At 45.0% G+C, this 18986-nt stretch overlaps 1 protein-coding gene across 9 annotated transcripts in view; it reads right to left on the bottom strand.

Annotated features, from left to right (window-relative positions):
- Positions 1 to 17466, bottom strand: part of fam49a (family with sequence similarity 49 member A) — a 28103-nt gene extending 10637 nt beyond the window's left edge. For 3 of the 9 annotated variants that reach the window (XM_035793791.2, XM_035793797.2, XM_035793790.2), the window contains exons 1-3: positions 17322 to 17466; positions 9078 to 9175; positions 1729 to 1783 (exon numbers count right to left, since the gene is read on the bottom strand). The gene's annotated coding sequence lies outside the window, so the exon portion shown is untranslated. Of the gene's footprint in view, positions 1 to 1722; positions 1784 to 9077; positions 9176 to 17106; positions 17256 to 17321 lie in introns of those variants that run through there. The other 6 variants (XM_035793794.2, XM_035793796.2, XM_035793793.2 and 3 more) reach the window with 4 other exon arrangements.
- Positions 17467 to 18986: the final 1520 nt, after the last annotated feature.

Raw genomic sequence — 18986 nt, forward strand, 5'->3', positions numbered from 1 at the left:
CACAATACTGTTTTTTTTTGCCTTGGCACGGCTGGATGATTCTGTTGATCAGGCTCAAATGGACTCTGTAGATTCACTACCGTTTCCCTTCTCAGACTCTCACAGAGAAATGGGAAGAAAACAAATCAACAAGCCCAGGCCCAGGGCCAGTCTAAACAAGCACAAGCTAATATTCAGAGAGGGAGATAGTTAGGCTGGGCATCACCATAGTAACAACATCGTGCTGACTGGCTGCATTAGTCTCCTTACTGTGCCCTGGAACTTACTGGAAAGTAGGCCTAAGTTCAGCTCAATGTCAGGAACACCGACCACAAACAAACATGTTCCCATTCAAAGAACTCCTAGCAGTAAGAGACCTTAGCGGTGTGAGATAGTAGACTTCCTGCTATTAGACAAGGCCTTTCCAGCGTAACCCTCCGATGCCTCTGACAGAATGGTAAATACGGAGGGGAATTCAGACATGCGCGGTTCCACTGTCAACTATTGAGCTGCATGTTTTAACCTGAAAAGCAACGCTCGAGTGACTTAAAATGTCCCCCTCTTTCCGGTCTTGGATTGGCTCAACCTGGAAACACGATACCTCACTAAAGTCTGAAGACATCTTCTTCTGCCAGTCTTAAAGGGGCAATCCACAGTTGGATGTAGCAACTGCAGATTTCCCCTTACAACCCATGTTTTAAAGGGAAGTCTTTTAGGAAGTCAGAAAGCAACACTGCTTTAACAGTCTAAATGTCATGTCTAAAATGGTTGTTTTTCTCATTCTCTGCTGTGAGAGTTATCCTCAGTAGGGCTGGTTTAACACGCGCCATAACACTGTCCTGATTTCACTTTCACAAATAGAGCACAAGTGAACGTTATTGCCGCTGGTCGTCACGCTTTGTGCTTCATAATTAAAACTGCAATTACAGTCGAAATGGGTGGAATGCTAAACGGCTTTCCTCGCTGCGTTTATATTGAAACAACCTCTGTTGGGGAAAATAGAGTGCCTAGAAAAAAGAAGAAAAAACTACCACAACTTCTGCTCTGGATTGAAACCAGGATATCACTTTGGTGCACATATTTCAAAACGGCAGTAAATTTATAACTAAACCCTCAAGAGGGGTTGCCCAGACCAAGATCTAGTCCTACTCCTGGGTTGTGTTCAGTACGGAATGGGAGAAAACTATTTGCAACAGAAACGTGTCCAATAAGAACATACATTTTAGTTTAGCTTTCCTGATGGGAAATTTTTTTGCCAACGGTGTGCTCTGCTGAACATGACCCAAGTCTTATAACATTCCACTTCAAGTGGGTTTTCATGCAGGAGTACACCATCTGGGTCTGTGCAACCAATAGACAAACATCATTGGTGCAACCCCCTCAAACACGTTTCAGTGTACGTTACCAAATAGCTGTGAGAACATGGCCACAGACTCAGAGAAAGTTGTGTATATTACGTAACAAAGCTAATCTTAGATGAAGTAATCATGAAAACCATAGGAACATCGTTACAGGGTTGTATCGCGTCACTGAATCAGTCGTGTGGTGGTGTCAGGGCCCGTATAATGCGTTTCAGTGTTGGAGTGCTGCTCCAGGATCAGTTTTGCCTTTTAGGTCAGAATTAATAAGATCATAAGGAAAGGGGGTGGGGCATGATCCTAGATCAGCAATCCTACTCTGACACGCCTTATGAACACATGCCCAGGGTTCAGGCGTAGCTAAACTGTGATAGAGATCGGTTACCTGTACCTTATCTGGCGGAGGACTTGGCTTCCCTTCTAGAGCATCCACTTATTCTTAGTTTCTGAAACAAAAACACAAACAGCTTATATTAATCTCATTTTCGTGCACAATAGTGCATTGAACATCTAAAAGCAAGCACTGTCAATGAGTGTCAGATCAACAGCGAAGTGGAGACGTCTCGTTACGCATTGACTAGGTACGTGTGTGTGTGTGTGTACGCCCAAACAAACATTAGGTTTCCGTTGATCAACCTCTCCTTCTCCTGGGTGAAACAGGACTAAATTACTCAAGTGAAAGCGCCGTTCTAAAATAACCACGGCAGGCGGACGAAGGCACGATGATTAAAACGCATCTCTCAGCGGTCCCAGGTTAACATCCTCCAAGCCCACTGAAGACCCGGACCGAGTCTGCAGGGAAGGAGCGCGCACACACACACACCAACTACAGTGACTGCCACAGACGACGTGAGAGATGCCACAGCTTGGCCCCGTTGTAACGAGTCAAGATATGTAGGGCAAAACTACGTCACGTTCTGCATTTGTCCCACATACTGTATGGCTTAGTGGGCCCGTCAGAAGTCCATCACTGTTGGTTCCCTATCAGATCCCCCACATCTAATATTGAGGAATTGGAATGGAAATTAGGCTGCAGGGCAGCGCAGATTACATTTTTGTTAACAGAATGGCTGCAAAAACAGTCCTAACTTTGCATCTGCACTGTTCAAGTAGATGTGGTTCTGTAAAATGTTCTGTACAACTTAAAAGTAGTCCTTGTATGGTTTGTTTAACTTTTACAATCATTCGTTTTTGTTTGGCATACTTTTAAAGTGAAAAAAATAAAAAATAATCAGTCTCAGCATCATTCTGTTACCGTGTAATGGTAATGGTATTAAATACAAATGTGCAAGAGGTGGTAAATGTGAAAGTACAACATGCTAACAAATCATTAAAACACCCATATAGGCCAACCTAAGTATCGGTCAAAAAACCTGGAAAGAAGCAACACTCAAGCACCCATTTTCTCCCAGCACTGTGTGCCAACATGTAGGCAGGGAGAGGAAAAGCAACAGGAGAAGCCTGAATACCGTACACAACCCAGCCAAGGTGTAGAGAGCGAAAGAGAGCTGGGTAACACGTGCTGAGCTGGTTTCACTGAGACGAGAGAAAGCACCAATCCCCATTTCTTGACAAAAGTGTGTGTTAGCAGCAGCTGCACAAAACGGGACTAAAGTACACTCATTCAAATTGTCACATGCACCAAAAACAACAGGTAAACCTTACCGTGAAACTCTTACTTACAAGCACTTAACCAACAATGCAGTTCAAGGGGGAAAAAAAAGTGACTAACAAAATAACAATAACGGGGCTTCATACAGGGGGTTCTGGTACCGAGCCGATGTGCGGGGGTACAGGTTAATGTAAATGGAGGGGGTCAATGTAAATAGTCCGGGTGCCAATTGTTATTAAATTGTTCAGCAGTCTTATGGCTTGAGGGTAGAAGCTGTTCAGAAGCCTCTGGGACCTAGACGTGGTACTCCGGTACCGCTTGCCGTGCGGTAGCAGAGAGAAGAGTCTATAACTAGGGTGGCTGGAGTCTCTGGCAATGTTTTGGGCTTTCCTCTGACACCGCCTGGTATATACACGTCCTGGATGGCAGGAAGCTTGGCCCCAGTGATGTACTGGGACTTCGCGCTACCCTCTGTAGTGCCTTACGGTCAGATGCCGAACAGTTGCCATACCAGGCGGTGATGCAACCGGTCAGGCTCTCGGTGGTGCAGCTGTAGAACTTTGAGGATCTGGGGACCCATGCCAAATCTTCAGTCTCCTGAAGGGGAAAAGGTGTTGTGTCCTCTTCACGACTGTCTTGGAATGTTTGGACCATGATATTTAATTGGTGATTTGGACACGAAGGAACTTGATGCGCTCGACCGGCTCCACTACAGCCCCGTCAATGTTAACGAGGGCTTGTTCGGCCCTCCTTTTCTTATAGTTCACGATCAGCTCGTTGGTCTTGATCAAATTGAGAGGTTTTGTTGTCCTGGCACCACCTGGCCAGGTCTTTGACCTCCTCCCTATAGGCTGTCTCATTGTTGTAGGTGATTAAGCTTACCACTCGTGTCATCAGCAAACTTAATGGTGGTGTTGAAGTCGTGCTTGGCCAAGCAGTTGTGGGTGAACAGGGAGTACAGGAGGGGACTAAGCACACACCCCTGAGGGGCCCCAGTGTTGAGGATCAGGGTGGCAGATGTGTTGTTGCCTACCCTTACCACCTGGGGGCAGCCCGTCAGGAAGTCCAGGAAGTCCAGGGTCCAGTTGCAGAGGGAGGTGTTTAGTCCCAGGGTCCTTAGCTTAGAGATGAGCTTTGTGGGCACTATGGTGTTGAACTCTGAGCTGTAGTCAATGAACAGCACTCACATAGGTGTTCCTTTTTTCCAGATGGGAAAGGGCAGTGAGGAGTGCGATTGAGATTGCGTCATCTGTGGATCTGTTGGGGCGGTACGTGAATTGGAGTGGGTCTAGGGTTTCCAGGATGATGGTGTTGATGCAAGCCATGACCAGCCTTTCAAAGCAATTCATGGCTACCAACGCGAGTGCTACAGGGCGGTAGTCATTTAGGCAGGTTACCTTCGCTTTCTTGGGCACAGGGACTATGGTGGTCTGCTTGAAACATGTAGGTATTTGACTCTGTCAGGGAGAGGTTGAAAATATCAGCAAAGACACTTGCATGTTGCTACGACAGGTACGCGAACGCACACACACTACTCACTCTACTGGGTTTCCCTTAGACTCAGGCTTCAGTTCTTGTGACAGCGCATGAGGCCCACACTTATAGCTCCGCTTCAGGGCCTCTGGTCCTGATGACAGCCCTTTAGCCTCCTGCTCCGGTGGGTCACAGAAAACACACTCTGGAGTGGACGGAGAGACAGACCTGCTTCCTTTACCTCACTCCTCATTGGTCAGAGCAAATAGTCCTCACCCCCCACACCTCCATCCAACCTGGCTGGCTATGGAGCGAGGGAATAGATGGAGGGCTGGGCTGGTCCCATGGGGCCTGTTGTAGTGCTGTAGCAGAAGTTCTTATATGGATATAGCCGCAAGCAGGAGTATCCCTGTGGTTCAACGCACAAGTGGTCTTGTCCTCGACACGCTAGACACTCAATTACGCACCACATGCGATACACACACCTAGGCAGCCAACGAGCCATGTGTACAGCACAGACCACTCCATACACACACATTTTACCGACGAAACAGACCCTCTTCCTCCCTCTCCCTTTTTCTCTCTTTCTGGAACGATGGAAAGATTGTCTGCATTTCCCCTGAAAGAGACACAGCAGGTACTGGAATCAGGAAAAGAGACCCAGTCCCAAACAGCATCCTATTAACTATTTAGTGCACTCATTTTCACAAGGGCCCATAGCACTCTGGTTAAAAAGTAGTAGAGCACTAAAAATAAAATAGTGCCCTTTGGGATTGAGAGAAAATACAAGAAAATAAACATGTTTTTCAGCAGAGTGGAATTTTCCAGCCCGGTGACCCTACCACAGTAATAACAAACACCAGTGTTGTACCTAGATCAGAAGAGATAGGATGGTGTGCATCTCTAGCAGAGAGTGTGAAAGGCTTTGGACATTCAATGCCGAGGCTGAATCATGGCCAGTCTCTTGAACAGTGATGCAGTGTTGCTCCTTAGCATGATGAAGTTAGCCTGGGTGCCAGGCTGTTTCTGCTCTCTTGCCAACTCCTTATGGAATGGTCATGCTAACGACAATGGAGTAGACAAAAGTACAAACGGATCTCGGACCAGGCTATGACAAAGAGTCTACAGGAAAAGTCTGCTTACTGCTTAGACACACACACACACACACACACACACACACACACACAGCTAATGAGCTTAACACGTATGCTTAGGCTACATCACAATGGCTAACTACCTAGTGTAACTCGACAAAAGACTTTCCAGTGTGTGTGGTGCTAATCGAATGCTGATTGATCAGTCAGACCAGTAGTAGTGTCATGGATAATGGGTGTTCCCGGCTGACCTCTAGGTCTCCTATCCAGTCAGGAATTCTGGACAGCGTGATCCACCTCCGCACATGCACACTTTGCTGAGAGCCTGCGGCCTCCTGTCTAGGTACTAAACTGTTGCCATGGTTATTACGGGCCATTGGACGGGGTGGGCGGTACAGGCAGATTACATTTCTGTAGCGGAAGCCCACACACACACACACACACACACCTCACCAGCTTCCACTGACAGTGAACAAACCGGAGTACTCAGTCAGTCAGACATTATACTCAATTCTGATTCAACTGAAGGTGTTCTAAGCAGAGAGAGAACCCCTCATCTTGTTCTCATTCAGACCAGGGGGGACGAGTTCCCTTCAGTCATCACATAAAGCAGACAGATTTGAGGAACACCGTTCACAGACACTTTCAGTGACGTGCGAGAGTGAATGAGTGAGACAATTCTGAGTCAGAGAGAGAGAAAGAGCGAGAGACGTCGAGGCCTTGTAAGTAGGCTACTTAATCAAGTCAAAAGAACTCTTTGTATGGCATGAATTTATTATCAGGGCAAATGTGAAAATACACAAATGTTGGCCATAGTCAGTCAGGTCTTTTTTATTTTATTTGAAATTTTACCCCGTCTCATCACTACAACTCCCATACGGGCTCGGGAGAGATGAAGGTTGCGTCCTCCGATACACAACCCAACCAAGCCGCACTGCTTCTTAATGCAGCGCGCATCCAACCCGGGAAGCCAGCCGCACCAATGTGTCGGAGGAAACACTGCACCTGGCAACCTTGGTTAGCGCGCACTGCGCCCGGCCCGCCACAGGAGTCGCTGGTGCGCGATGAGACAAGGATATCCCTACCGGCCAACCGGGCGACGCTAGGCCAATTGTGCGTCGCCCCACGGACCTCCCGGTCGCGGCCGGTCACGACAGAGCCTGGACGCGAACCCAGAGTCTCTGGTGGCACAGCTGGCACTACAGTACAGCGCCCTTAACCACTGCGCCACCCGGGAGGCCACAGAAGGTCTGTTGTTGACGAGGTAACAGATCACAGAATTCACCTGGGAATCCATTATTCACTAGAATGTTCTCCATCTCTCCAGCAGGAGAGCGATAGACTATGCCCGGAATGGAGGTCACCCAAGGGGAGCCAATGGGAGTCTGGCAAAAACCCAGGTGGTGCTCTCCCCGTGCTGCCTCCCCAGGATTCCAGTCTCTTTCCCTGTGTGTGTGTGTGTGTGTGTGTGTACAGTGTAGCAACAGCACTCGTCAGGTCTTGGCAAAGTGTTTTTCCTGTGGCGAGACATCTGCCTGAGCTTAGTGTGAGCAGCTCTTAACCGACAGACAGGCACACTCTCTCCAGGGTCAACCCAGGGTTAGTGATGGAGGTTCAATGGACTGGAAGATCAACAGCGTCCCACGAGTAAATGACTCCGCGTGTCAAAACACCAGGCCATCTAGCCATCTCAACTCTGCACGGCAACAGCATGGCAGTCTAGCCTGTCTCCTCTCTGTCCACTGAAGCAGTGCATATGATTGAGTTAAGAGCACATCCTTTTTCTTTAGGAATATGATCCTTTGATTAAACCATTGTTTTTAACCAGACATGTTGACAGAACACATTGACCCATTCGGAAGCTGGATCTTAGTAAGTGTAAGGGTCACTTCCTGTTCATTCCGGATAAGAAAAATCACCTTCATTCATTCATTCATTCATTTCAATTGAATGAGCAAAACAGAATTGACCCAAAACCAGCACTGAACCCAATGCCCCAACACTAATAGGCTTATTTCCACCAATCCCTTGCTTGAACTAGGGCAACCAAGATGTGTTGACGGGCAAAAAGGGTCAAAGTTCAGTGTTATCGTCACAATCAGTCTCATTTGAGACGTAGACTCCAGATCAAAGTCTGATTTCATTTTAGCAATTCTTACCCGATAGCTGAATTACAATTTCCTTCATCTCTGTATATTTTTATATCAGCCAATAAATATTAGGAGCAATTGCTATCAATTAGTTACATATCATCTATAGAGGTTTGTGTTAGCAAATTAGCCTAACTTAAGTTAATAATAAAATAAAATCAAGCCATCACATCATTTTGTCTATAACTATCATGTCAGCGGTTGTCCTACATTTTACAAGGTCATTACACCCTGCTATTGCGCTGTGCCTGAAGACAGTAGTCTAAACACAAATCAATACCAGAGAGAGAGCAAGAAACGCTGTTTTTTGTTCTTCCTCTGCACAAACCCAGCTAACTAGCTGAAATCGACCTGAAAGGCGTGGGAGAAAGTCCTCACCCAGGTGACTATTTCAAAATCAGTGTACTACTCCGAGACAGACTGCTGCTGAGCTGAACACAGAAATAAAAGAGAGAAGGGAAAGAAAAAAAAAAAACAAATAAAGAGAAAGATTAATTTCCTGTCTCCATTGACTGTACACACCACGCAACTCAGCATCTTAGAAAACCACTCATTCAACCGTCAGGTTGAACATCTAGCTTAGTCATACAGCCTACCAAACGCTAGTTACCATGCATTACCAGTTGATGAAGACCCTTTCAGGAATCCGACTCGTCAATAAGAGCAGGTTCAAAAACGTCAAACAAACCATCAGTAATGTAATGACGAGCTTTATGATGGCCTGAATCGGCGAACAGACTTGTCTTTATATTGTGTTTCGGGACAGCTGGAGAGAGACCACTGAACGGATGAAAGAGGAAGAGGTCAGGGGAGCACTACTCATAAAACGACAGAACATGGTGAGCGTAATCTCCCCTGGCTGTATTCCACTGCTGTTATGAAACAACGGTATATTCCCCAACTACTGACGAAATAGAAGTAACAACAACCACAGATTTACAAGTCTGAATTTCAGCTTTTCAAACAAGACTGCAAAACTTGTAGGGCCCAGGCAGAGCACATCAAAACGACACTAGAGTTTGAAATTAACTTCTGTCCGGAGGAGGTTCGTAAAAGGCCTGGCAAGCGCAACTACTACTATTCAGTACCGTAGTACCAAATGTAAAGAGCATGTCTTTTGACAGCCACCAATTTGTCCCAAAACCTCCCCAATAACACAAACTTCACTTTTGGCCCATTGTAAGAATACAAAACCAAAAAGTTTTTAAAAAACAACCCTCAAGCCAAATCCCTCAATTAGAGTAACATTTCGTGGCGTGATTGGTCATTTTAGCTTCATAACAAGGAAAGAACCATAAAAGTCCTTCTGATTATGTATTTAGCAGACTACGTAAGGCTAACATCTGGCCTTGGTTTACATGTCTGTAACCTCAGAGGTGAATATTACACGAGGACAGCGACAAATACTCACTGTAGTACAGTAGTAGTGGAGCACTGTAGACAGGATGTTATTCGGCAGCAAGGCAGTGTGTTTTGTGCGACAATGCCGACATCCTCCATTACGGTATCCTTTGAAAAAAATAAAAAATGACAATAATGCTTTGGGACAAACGTCATACGACTTAGTGATTTAGGCTACCATATAAAATAATTTGTCACAGGCAAGCCAACAACCTAAAACGCATTAAGCTCAGGCTGAAGCATTTCAACTACAGCCTTAGCCCACAATTGCATGGTCCACTTGATCACAACCACCACGTGGCTGTGGCGCACTCATATACATTCTTAAAGACCTTACACACATCACTGTTTGGACCAGCGAGAAAAACAGGCTTAAACTTCGGTTAGGAGAGCAGAGCTGTGCCTCCCTCGGGCTTGGAGCTCCAGTAATGGGTCAGGGAGCCGAGCTCAGCTTCAGGGAGGCTGGCTGAGTTCTGCCCTTATATGGGCAGAGGGCATGGGGGTTGGGTGTGGAGGGGAACCTGCCTATCCACCCACCATGGTTGCCTTGCTTCCTCTGGCCGACCGCCACATGGACTAGCCCTCCTCTGAAGGGCACTCAGCTGCTCACTCCCATTAGCACGGCTGGGCTAAAGGCCGGGGCTGAACTCAGACAAATGCACTGCAGCCCCCACATGTGGATTTGTAGTAAGAGGGAGGGAGATCATGACGTCTGACGAACACTGTACAGAGGTTAAGGGTCACGGCATCAAAGCGACATTATCAATGTTAGACGTCGCCTCACTCGTCTGGCTTCTTGTTTACCAAGCGGTGTAGACCTTCAATTAAAGCAAACCAAACAGTGGAAAGAGCGAGAGACAGAGCTAAAGGGTTAAGGAGGAAACAGAGGTAAACAACAAGAGCTCTTTAATCAGTCAGCCCAGCCAGTCAGTGGCACTGAGAGACTGAGGGTTGCTGTGGTATTCAGAGCCAGAGAGGAGTGCCCTGCCCTGCCTGCCCTTACAAACAGTTCATTACCGTGTGGGACTCCAGGCGTAAAAAAAATCCTCCTACGTCGACCTCTTCGGCCTGAATAGCACTTCTGTTCTGGTGGTTTCTGCAAGTCAAAAGCACTGAGATACAAAGGAGCCATTTCTCAGTGTGTGTGTGTGTGTGAGAGAGAGATTCACTACAGGCCTTTTTCCTGGGGGTGGAGACTGCTATGGCTACGCTAAGCCCACCATGTAAGCACAGAAATGTTAGGCCTATTTGTCGTAAGAATTCAAAATGGGTCACTTTTATCCTAAGCAACTGCTATTCAGTAGATAACGTAAGAATCAAACCCACTCTGGCGTAACGAGCACTGGCTGAGCGATTAGAACCGTACACTGTATATGATTAGACAGTATAGTCTGAGGATAATAGCCATGATCGAGTGTTGTCTGAATGAGATATAGCCTAGGCCCGAAGCCAGAGGTCATTACTCCAGCCGGTCCGCTTAGGATTCAGTGACACGTGGTTGTGGAGGAGAGGTGTTGAACCTGCCCTTTTGGCTGTGATCCATATCAGTCTGTCAAACATATCTTAGCCACCCCACCTCGTTACTTCCTCCTCAAACACGGTCCAAATTCCTCACCGTCGCACTGCAGCTGCTGGCCAGCAGGTCGTCGTCGGCAGCACAGAGTTAAATAGCTTAGAAGTTATAGAACGAAAGACCGCCTATAAGGGAAGAGTGGTTTTCATATACGCCTCTTTGGGCTTCCAACATCAACTCCACACCGTTTTACTAGGTTTGTTTATCTGTACTGTTTTGTCTTTCACGTATTTTCTTTGGTACGAACAAATAAAACCTAAAAATCAAAACATATCAGGAAATTTTCAAAAGAGGAAGATAGTTGAACAAAGCTAAATTAATGAATGTGGTCATGTTATGATTTGTTCTTTTATAAAGTTAGTTTCAGGACTTCCTTCACACTACTGTCGAAGCATGCTCGCTCAACTTGATACATTTCTGAATATTGCACTTGACACGCGGTCTTTTTTTGGCGCAGTCGGTTATTACATACTACCCAGAGACGGGTGACTGCGCTTCTTTCTCGCCTGAACAATATTCCCAGTACTTTCACAGACTGTTACCATTACAAAAACAGCATAAATCTCCCTCCTGTTCGAGCAGCTGCTGTAATCAATGAGCACGCTGCGGAGCCGAGAACAGACAAGCAGCCACGCAGGGGCCAAGGTTTACAGTCAAGATCAGATACCAGCTAGAGAACTCTGTAAAAGAGCGGTATGAAGGCGTAAGCTAGCAAGCTAACTCTCCAGGATTAGGCCTATATCACTGACCAGTCTTTTCAAAATCTTAAGGCGACTAACGACCGAACTGTATGACATTATTTGTCCGAGTGCATGGCTAACCGCCCCTCCTGAATAAACCAGGTTTTAGGGCCACCATTGACCGGTCGTCAACTAAACTACTAGGGACTCATGACTGAACAGTTCCTGTGTAGCCGTGTCATTTTTGGGCAGGTAACATGGGATGAAAGTCAATCACGTTAACGACTAGGATAAGGAAACTGGTGTTTCCAAAGCATTAACTGTACTTACGGCAAAAAATAAGCTATATGAAATATGCCTATGACAGACTGTTGAGGCATTTTCAACCAGAGATTGACAAATCGATAAAAATATAGGCCTATTTTTACCTACACTATGATTCATGCCTCCGCTCTGGTTTCAACATTGCTCGTGTTCGTCTGATGGTCATTAGGCTATAGCCTAAACAAGGCAGAATAGTCTACGATGTCAATGTAGCGGACTAACAAATTAGGTTACAGTGTGTTTGACGTCATTTCAAATGGGCTACCAGTGGGAGAATTAGGCTTACTGTTCGTACATTTTTCAACATTTATAGGCCCATTTCCTTCTACACAACACACAAAAGTGCTTTGAAAAGCAGGTCATGGGTCACTTCAACGCCATTATCCCAGAAACCCACTCCAATTTGCATTCCGCCCCAACAGATCTACAGATGATGCAAATCTCTATTGCACTCCACACTGCCCGTACATACCTAGACAAAAGGAACACCTATGTGAGAATGCAATTTATTGACTACAGCTCAGCGTTCAACACCATAGTGCCCTCAAAACTCATCACTAAGCTAAGGACCCTGGGATTAAACACCTCTTTGCAACTGGACTTCCTGGCGGGCCAACCCCAGGTGGTAAGGGTAGGTAACACAGCCGCCACGCGGTAACACAGCTGCCACCGTCCCCTCCTGTACTCCCTGTTTACGCATGACTGCACGGCCAGGCACAACTCAAACACCATCATTAAGTTTGCCGATGACACAATAGCGGTAGGCCTGATCACCGATAACGACGAGACAGCCTATAGGGAGATGGTCAGAGACCTGACCGTGTGGTGCAAGGATAATAACCTCTCCCTCAACGTGATCAAGACAAAGGAGATGATTGTGGACTACAGGAAAAGGAGGAACGAGCACGCCCCCATTCTCATCGAAGGGGCTGTAGTGGAGCAGGTTGAGAGTTTCAAGTTCCTTGGCGCCCACATCACCAGCAAACTAACATGTTCCAAGCACACCAAGACAGTTGTGAAGAGGGCGCGACAAAACCTATTCCCCCACAGGAGACTGAAAAGATTTGGTAATGGGTCCTCAGATCCTCAAAAAGGTTCTACAGCTGCACCATCGAGAGCACCCTGACGGGGTTTGCATCACTGCCTGGTACAGCAACTGCTTGGCATCTGACCGCAAGGCACTAGAGAGGGTAGTGCGTACAGCCAAGAACATCACTGGGGCCATGCTTCCTGCCATCCAGGACCTCTATAACAGGCAGTGTAAGAGGAAGGCCCTAAAAACTGTCAAAGACTCCAGCCACCCTAGACAGACTTCTCTGCTACCACACGGCAAGCGGTATCAAAACACCAAGTCTACATCCAAGAGGCTTCTAAACAGCTTCTACACTCCAAGCCAAAAGACTCCTGGATTTCTAATTAAATGGCTACCCAGACTATTTGCATTGCCCCACCCACCCTCTTTTACACTACTGCTACTCTGTTATCATCTATGTATAGTCACTTTAATAACTACCTACAGTCACTTTAATAACTCTACCTACATGTACATATTACCTCGACTAACCTGTGCCCCCACACATCGACTCTGTACCGGTACCCCCTGTATATAGCCTCGCCATTGTTATTTTACTGATGCTCTATAATTATTTGTTACTTTTATTTTTACGTTTTTTTTGTATTTTTCCTAAAACTGCATTGTTGGATAATTAAGGGCTTGTAAAGTAAGCATTTCACTGTAAGGTCTACCTACACCTGTTGTATTCGGCGCATGTGACAAATCAAATTTGATTAGACTGCAACCTTGCGCTTAGATTTCAACACAAAGCGTTAGTCTCAGACTCTCCGGATATGAATGAGAAAAGTGAAACGTGAGCAGGACGTTTGTTTACTGCCAGAGTGCAGCCATATAACCAGGGCAATTCAGTTCAAACACATATTTCCCCCAGACAGACAGGTTGGGTGAAACAGGAACTCAGAAACTACCAGATGATCATTTGCAGAGCGGCACGGGGCAGGCACGGCCATATACAAATAACTCCTTTCCTGTCCGGTGAAAAAAAAAACGAAGTGGAAAAATGTAATCCTGGAAGCCCAATATTGAACAGAAACAAGACATCTGAAAAATGGCTACTATGGCAGTGTTTCCGCTGCAATTATTTAGCTGTGGCTCTGTGCCACGAGAAAATCATTGCCTCCATGGCATTTTGTTTTTCTGCTGAGGTGCCCTTTGAAGATGCTGGAACAGTCCACATTTGCTTTTCCTCCGCAAACATAACGAGTAACAAATAGGGGAAAGAAACAACAGAAACGCCCCGGTAGAACAGTTTATCTGCGTGTTCTATGTGAGATAAATATTTCCCTCGAGGCACAGAATCGAATACAGCCTGCAAAAATAGGCTATTATTTAGTAGGCTAATCAAACTTTTACCGGCCGCACCGGTTTGCACTTTACATGGCCTGCGTATGGTTTTATGAACGAAAGCCTGAATTCATGTAATAATTAACCAAATAATTGAACACAAAATAGGCGACCTTCCAAACGTGTGATTTCACTCACGCAGCACCTGTACGATGGTGTTGTAGCCTATTCCCTGATCATAACCTTTTCAGTTTATTTCTCCGGTTCTCAAAGTTACCCATTTATGCATGAGCTAGGCTCTCCAGGCAAAGTAAACTTATCAATGTTTTGTATCATCACGTGGGGAGAGGGAACATAAACTCTGCATATGGACAAATTAGAACGTTTTAGCACGACACAAATAAGGGAGAGTGCCCAGGTCCTCCTCCTCTCATTGTATGCACCATGAAAACACTGCTATGGCATGTAGGCTAAGACCATGGACACGTCCATTTTAACACCACCAACACTCATCACTTCATTACACAGATCAGAGCATTGAACAATATAGCCCAGAGTCATAAAGATCAGATTTAAACATGACTAAGATCACTTTACTGGTCATATGATGGTTCTGAGGTAGCCTAAAGGCTGGTTCAGAGATGAAGGGGTTAAGTCAGACAGCCAACCCATCTATGCCTATCCAGAGGCATCCCAATCTTATCATGGCCGAGTCTGAGCAATGAGGATCAGGTCTGCGCTGCTGCTGTCTGAATCCAGTCCATATGGCCCTTTAGCTGATTCAGCATGCTGCTGCACCCTGATGGGCCATGGTAAACTGCCTGATAATCTGCAGAGGGCATCTGAGAGGAGACCAGGGGCGGGGGGCATAACAGACGGCAGTCGCTAGTCTTCATTATAAGAGTGCTATATATAAGCTGGGCCTAATGATGTATTATTGTGTCCCTGAGATGTTTACGTGAAACAATTCTCCATGCGTTGAAAGACCTGATCGTCTGACCCTTAGGCGCATGTCTTGAATAAAGCTCAGAGGAATTACTTGGTTAGCTAGGCCAATACCAAAATCAGATATTAGGCAATTGGAGGAAATCCGGCAGGATAATAAATGTTATGCCCCAAAATGAGATTGACGCAAAGCTTGATTTAGACTTCAACGAATGACTACCAAAGTAGAGAAAAGTAGGCTAGTTCTCTATATTAAAAAAGTGTTTTCAATAACGCAACATGATGAAGACTAAACATTCAAAGAAAATAACAATTCTGGCAAAGTTTAGGTTAAAACACAAAAAGCACATTCGTGCAAAATATAAAATCAGACAATGTCTAAGGTATGTGTTTGCTACTGGTGATATGACACCGCAGGAGCAGTGCAAAACCACAATAAACAGCAACCCTCCTGACAGGTTGTGAAAGTGGCAAGCACACGCATCCTGTTTTTCAGTCACAGTCAGGTGCACAAAACTGAGCCGAGGACATTTGTGGATTAACTATGATTTTACACTCGCTTCTCTGCCAGCTGGATGGAAAGTGGAGAATTTTGGGTGGGCAAACTATGCTGATATTTTATTTAACTAGGCAAGTCAGTTAAGAACAAATTCTTATTACAATGACAGCCTACCGGGGAACAGTGAGTTAACTACATGGTTTCAGGGGCAGAACAGATTTTTACTGTGTCAGCTCAGGGATTCGAACCAGCAACCTTTCGGTTACTGGCCCAACACTAACCACTAGGCTACCTGCCGCCCATGCTTTGCCAAGAGCTAATAGTTTACTTCAAGTTCTTTCGCACTCAGTCCCTATTACATGTTTATATGATCCAACGAGTCACTCAACATGATATCTGGTGTCTATAAATCTCTGACAAAGTCCTCACAAAAACTGTACAATAATTGATTAGTCAAGGTTCAAGGATCCTCAACAGGGGAAAAAAGAACAATATCTTAAATTGCTCCAATTAGGTCACAGTATTGGCAGTATGACACTGTGGCAAAAACAAGGGTCAAGAGGAAGTTTAACCGACTTACACAGTTCAGTCATTTCCAGGTCAAATTATCCATATTCACAAGACCCATCTGCCGTAACAGTGACAGCGCTGACTGAGGAAATGCTGCAACAAGATACCTGGCGTTCCAACCAAAACTAAACTCACCAAGAGGCCCTGCTCCTAACCCAGCGTTGAGAAGTGCAGCTGTCGCTGTACGTCCAACAATCGGCAGCGTTTCACAATGGATCAGGCACAATAATAAATCAGGGAATCCTCTGGTGGTGAGGGAATAGCGCAGGCTGGTTTGGGCACACAGACAGAAACACAAAAATGCCAAATATTTGGGTGGTCCAGTCAGCTAGCTATGTTCCCATGTCTAACCAATGAAGGTCCATTTTCCTGCCTGCTGCTGACTTGTTTGTGTGCCTATGATGAATCTGTTGGAGCGCCTCTCTCTAATCTGCAATCACTTTCCCAGGAGCTAGCAGCAGAGTCATTAATTGGCAGTTAGTTGGTTGTCAAGTGAGAAACAGCTGTTGCGGTCTGATACTGGCAGCAGTGCCCTGAAGACAAAAATCACTAGACTCCATTGCCGGTTTGGCAGGTTGGCACATAGAGATCCTATTCCCAATTGTATGAGCTGGATGCCCTGAGCTAGGAAGTAATTTACAGTTTTGATTTTGCTTCTAGGGATTCACCTGAATGCCTGAGACACTGGCCTGAGGCTAGTGATGTTGTAGTTATCAGTTAAAAAAAACAACCTAGCTAACGTTAAAGTATGTGAAAAGATACTGTGCAATGCCCCCATGGCCATGCCCAACTGGACTACGGAGAGCTATTATTATTCAGATTTGAAAAGGTCAAACTACCTCTTGATAAACTAGGATATTGTTACTTTAAAGTCGTGTAACAGTATGAACATGCAATGCAGTAGCAGTTAGCAGCACACTTTAGCTAGCTAGTTGGCTCACTAGACTAGTAGCACTACTGTCAAGCTCATGACCAGAAAACAATTTCATTGCCGAAAAGAACTCCGTATTTGGAAGTTTTACTACGTTTTTAGAAATAATGATTTAGATACAAATAGGCAATTGTTAGCTAATGGATTTAGCTACCTACCTAATTCACCATGTATGCATTCGTATTTTGACAAACACACGAGTAGGCTAGCTACGTTAGCAATCTCACTTCCTGCGGCGTTTTCTATCCATATGAACTCGCTTGGCAGTAACTGATTCTGCGTCGCTAACGTCGGCTACACATTTCCGAGACTACCGTTTATCTTAATTAGCCAAACAACGGCTCTTAAAAGTTGCTCGCTCAATTACACTTACCAGTGACTTCTTAAAATACTACTTTTGAATGGGAGATCCGATGTCTCTGCACCCCGATAGGCCACTTTCACCCCCTACTTTCAACCTTACAACAACGCTGTTTTTTCCACGGACCCCTCCCTCCAACACCGTTATAAAGCGCGTATCTAAGCCCCGCCCATACCAAAATGTCATTGGTTATTATATAGGCGCCGTCCGATATTGACCAATAAAACGGAAATTAGCTTACCTCTTTGGCCAATAGTGACATCGAAAACGCACCGTGGTTGTGTCTCGCTCTATGGCTGCAAAATAATGAAATGAGACTGGGGATGCAGTAGATATGAATGAATCTTTTCTAATTAGTGTTGAAATCTAGACTTTGAATGTATCCATACGGCCTTGCTGTCTATGTGATGAAGGTACTCGTCAAAAAGTGGCAAGATGTTGACCTATGCGAACTACACTGCATTTTCAATATTAGTATCTGTTGTGTCCCTACCACAGTTTTGAAATACAGCAAATTGCCATCAGTTGTCGTAGACTATACAGATACCTCAGGGTAAATTGGAATCCAATGTGTAGAGTAGTAAGTTTTCCTTTGTGCAATGCCAGCTCAATCATCAAGGCTTTATAAAGATTGATTGATGTGCTCACAGCATTGACAACATTTCCATGGGGGGACATGTTCCCCCGATATTCAGAACAGGTAAATTCATCCCCCACAATCATTAATTTTAAATCAATACAAAAAAACAGGTCGGGGCCCCCCAGATAGCACAAGAACACGTCATACGCAATGGCAACACGTGTAGAATAGCAGGACATTTGCTTTAAAACTGTTTTTCTTTCTCTCATCCTCATTGGTAAAATGTGAAGAATAGTATGAGATGAGCTATAAAACAGCAAAATGTGTAGAATTGCAGGAAATTAGCCTTTTAAAGGATATTTTCTGTGTAACAATTAAGTATTTTACTGTGATTGTTTTCAATTAAAATTGTAAAAAATAAACAAAACATTTCTTCTAGGCAAAGAGCAATTTCTCAAGCTAGAATTTTGCTAGGACTGTCTGGGAGTGGTCCAAGTGGGAGGGGAAAACTGAAAATGAGCTGTTATTGGCAGCGAGGTTTGCAACTCTATTTCTTATTGGTCTACTAACTCATTTACCGCCTAGTGATGTCACCAGGCAGTCCAAAACTCCATCCCACCAAAACAGGCTGAAATTTCACGCTGTCTTTTCATACAGCTCTTACATTAAAAGGGTATTATCATAATTTCCGGGGCGCTGCCAGGAACTGTGGGACCCATGAAAAGATATCACATTGGGTCCCACCACCACAGGCCACACCAACCCTGCGCAATTGCTGTAACCACACACCTCCAGAACCCAATTCATCCATTCAAAAATTTCAATTACTCTACCTTTAAAGGCTTGCAACGCACGTGTAGTCCAATATTTACTGTACGATATTTAGTGACAGTGAGCTGTGAAAATATAACACTGTGCAGACATGCATGCAACATTCTGCATACAGTGGAATTCACTATTTGATGCAAGACTGATACCCTCTATAAGAAATGTGCTAAAGGCCATCTTTTACAGTCTAAATGTAATTTTAATGGTACAATTCTTGAATGGAAAATTCTCTTAACATTTATGAATAACTTAAAATAAATAGAACTTAA

Source organism: Oncorhynchus keta, chromosome 19, assembly GCF_023373465.1.
Source record: "Oncorhynchus keta strain PuntledgeMale-10-30-2019 chromosome 19, Oket_V2, whole genome shotgun sequence".
NCBI lineage: Eukaryota > Metazoa > Chordata > Actinopteri > Salmoniformes > Salmonidae > Oncorhynchus > Oncorhynchus keta.